The sequence below is a fragment of the Amblyraja radiata genome, chromosome 23 (assembly GCF_010909765.2).
Source record: "Amblyraja radiata isolate CabotCenter1 chromosome 23, sAmbRad1.1.pri, whole genome shotgun sequence".
NCBI classification, from domain to species: Eukaryota; Metazoa; Chordata; class Chondrichthyes; order Rajiformes; family Rajidae; genus Amblyraja; species Amblyraja radiata.
The window spans coordinates 34,013,049-34,016,691 of record NC_045978.1 but is presented as its reverse complement, the minus strand read 5'-3'; the positions used below and the strand labels follow the sequence as shown (position 1 = coordinate 34,016,691).

Here is a 3,643-nt window from a genome sequence, read left to right as displayed (position 1 = left end):
AGGAGAGCACAGTGGATGTGCACTCCTCCAAGTCTACCTCTGTACCACTGGTAGCCTGTTGTGCAAACAGGTCCCAGTCGGTGCGATCAAAGCAGTCCTGGAGTTGTAGGGTGGCATCCTTGGGCCATATTTTGACCGTCCTTATTGCAGGTTTGGTCTTGCGGATGAGGGGTTTATATGCAGGCAGTAGAAACAGTGAGAGGTGATCGGATTGTCCCAGGGATGGGCGGGGGAGAGCTCTGTATGCGTCCTTGATGTTGGTGTACACTTTATCCAACGTGTTTGAGCCCCTGGTAGGGCACTGCACATGCTGGTGGAATTTGCGGAGTGTGGCATGTAGGTCGACCTGGTTAAAGTCCCCTGCAACAATGAAGGCACCGTCGGGGTGAGCATCCTGCTGCTTACTGATGGCCGAGTGCAGCTGTGCTAGTGCTAGGTTAGCATTAGCCTGTGGTGGAATGTATATGGCCATGATGATAACCACAGTAAACTCCCGAGGCAGGTAAAACGGCCTACATTTAAGCAGTAGGTATTCCAGGTCAGGGGAACAGTAGCTCTCTACTGCAGTGTGGTTGGTGCACCAGTCATTGTTGATGTAGATGCAGAGCCCGTCACCCTTGCTCTTACCATAGTCCTTTGTTCTATCAGCACGATGTAGTGACCGGTTGGTCAGGTCCACAGCCCCATCGGGAACCAGCGCGCTGAGCCAGGTCTCTGTGAAGATCAGCACACAGCAGTCTTCCAGGGATCGCTGGGTGTTGGTCCAGAGCCTTACCTCATCCATCTTGTTGGTGAGTGACCGGACATTCGCGAGAAAGACGTTTGGGAGCGATGGTCTTTGTGGAGCCCTCCGTAGCCTGTCCTGCACCCCCGCTCGCCTTCCACATTTCTGCTTCCGTTCCCGGCGCTTGCTCCGTCTCCTGCCCTCCGGAGTGGTGATCCAAGGAGCTTTCCTGCCCAGCTCCGACGGGACGGTAAGGGTACTGTGGTACTCACACGCCAGTTTCTCGCAGCCACGTCCGATGCTGAGTAGTTCCGAGCGGCTCCATGTGCGACCAGTCGGGATTGCGATGTGGGTCTTGGATTCCCTCGTCCTGTAGGTGAGTTTCTTCTTATGGTTCTTATGGTTCCTGGGGTTTCCGGGGTTACAAGGGTTCCTATGGGTTCTAGGGGTTCTGGGGTTTTTAATTACCTTGTTTTTCCAGCCGCGTTCGGTACCGGGCTGCTCCGAGTAAACTCGGGCTTGGGAGCGCAAAGCCGCTGCGTCCGCCATCTGTAATAATTAAAAAATAAAAAATAAATAAAAAAAGATGGCCATGAGGGGGGGTCCACGAGGAGGGGGTTCGTTGGAGATGGGAAAAGGGATCATCAATAGGGGGCGAGGACTCCTTCCCATGGAAGAACGCTGTGAGGTAGAGGCGACGGTAGAAGAGCTCCAAGTCGTGGTGGGCGCGGAACTCATTGAGGTGGGGACGGAGGGGGACAAAGTTAACGCCTCTGCTGAGGACCGACCGTTCGGTGTCGGAGAGGGGGAGGTCGGGGGATGGTGACCACACAGCAGGGATAGGGGTTGGGGCCGGAGGAAGGCAGAACTGAGGCCGAGGCGATATCTGATGGGGGGGGGGGGGTCAGGGGGTGGGGGGTTGAGAGGGCTGTAGTGTGGGTGGGGAAGAGCAGGGGTCACATAGTTAGAGGGGGATGGGGAAGACTCAGTGAAACTGCCACTGAGGTTAACAAGGCTGGGCAGACTAGCACTAGGACCCAGTGGAGTCAAACCCAGGAGAGTGGGAGTTAGCAGCGTGGAGGCTTCAGGCCCAGTGCAGAGTCCAGTTTGCAGGTAAGGCGACGGCTGCGGGTTGCTCGAGGGCAGTGGAGTGGCGAGGGTCGGCGGACCCGATGGTAGGAGTCCGCGGGCAGTAGAGTCGGGGTCGGCGGGCGATGCGTGGGAGGCCCCGGTGGGCGGATGGTCGGTGGGGCGGCGCGGATCGGCCAGCCCGGTGAGGCGACGAGGTGAGTAGGGCGCGGTGCGGCGGCCATGTTCGGAGAGCCCCGTTCTGGCGGCGATGTTCGGTAGGTCCGATCCGGCGGCGATGATGGATGGGCCCAGTGCGGCGGCATTGTTGGGTGGGCCCAGTGCGGCGGCATTGTTGGGTGGGCCCAGTGCGAGGTGGGTCAGCCAGGTGCGGATGCGAGGTGGATAATAGGGCCCCAGTGCGGATGCGAGGTTCGGCGGGGGGGAAGGGTTAAATATACCTACATACCTTTTTCTTTGTCCTGCACTTCCAATGATCCAAGGATCTGTGGAGCAAATTCCTCTCCACAACAAATATAAACCACACCTGCATTTTAACCCCTCCCCCCCCCCCCCCCCCCACACCACCAAAGCCGCCGGAATCGCAAGCACAGTGCCACCGATGGTAGGTTTTGTAACAACGCCACTATCGCACAGCGCCACCGATGGTAGGGTTTGTAACAACGCCACTATCTCAAAAGTTTAACACACAATGGTGCAGCGAGCATAGGCCCCACTAGATCTCGAGGCCCTAAGCTTAAGCTTGTCTAGTTTATACGTAAATCCGGCCCTGTATTGCCTACACCTCAGAATCCTTCCCAGTAACTTTCCACCACAGGTTGTTTGGCTGTTATTCAAATTAATTTATTTACAGCCCTTCTTAAATCGAGGCACATTAGCCACCCTCCTCATTCATGTCTAACAAAGATTCATATATCTCAGCCAGGACAACTGCAATTCCATCTCCAGCATCCCACGATGTCCTTGAATATATGGTATCTGATCAGTCCAGGAGATTTGTCTACCTTCATATGTACTAGGACATCCAAAACCTCCTCAAATGTAGTGTGGACTGTCCTCAAGATATCGCTATTAATTTTCCCAAGTTCCCAAATCTTCATGTCTTTCTCTGTTGTGAAAACAGAGGAAACATGGGCTCCTACACAGGCAGTGGGAACCTTACTGATAGATGTTACCTTCTGGTGAGGGTGCTCCTATCGTGCTGCAGGGAAGGCAGTTTCACGATTTAGACCGATGGTGAAAAAGGTAGTGTAATACAGGGTGTCCCCATGCACTAGCTGCCCTCAGTGGTGAAGGTCACTGGGTTGGGAGGAGCTGTCACGGACCTGATAGAAGTATGGATTAATTGCTCTAGTCTTTGAAGAGGGGCTAACCTACTAGCTCAGAATATTGACTGGTTGCATCACGGCCTGGTTCAGCAACTTGAATGCCCAGAGTGAAGATGACTGCAAAAAGTTGTGAAAACTGCCCAGTCCATCACAGGTTCTCACCTCCCCACCATCGAAGGGAACGACAGGAGGAGCTGACTCAAAAAGGCAGCCAGCATCATCAGAGACCCACACCACCCTGGCCACGCACTCATTTCACTCCTGTCATCGGGAAGAAGGTACAGGAGCCTGAAAACTTCAACGTCCAGGTTCAGGAACAGCTTCTTCCCTGGAGCCATCAGGCTATAAAACACTACAACATCCAAATAAGCTCTGAACTACATAGACTTGGGGGCATTGGCTTTGTCTTTTTGCACTATTATTGTTTGTTTGTTTTTTATGTGCACGTACGTGTGTGTGTGTGTGTGTGTATATACATATACATGTGTGTGTGTGTGTGTGT

General features: G+C 54.0%; 1 long non-coding RNA gene across 1 annotated transcript; it reads right to left on the bottom strand.

Annotated features, from left to right (window-relative positions):
- Positions 1 to 1,793: 1,793 nt before the first annotated feature.
- Positions 1,794 to 3,225, bottom strand: LOC116986110. Its single transcript, XR_004415419.1, has 3 exons — positions 3,208 to 3,225; positions 2,335 to 2,339; positions 1,794 to 2,054 (listed from the first exon to the last, which is right to left on the bottom strand). It is a non-coding gene; the product is annotated as an uncharacterized LOC116986110 (long non-coding RNA).
- Between the last annotated feature and the right edge of the window lie 418 nt (positions 3,226 to 3,643).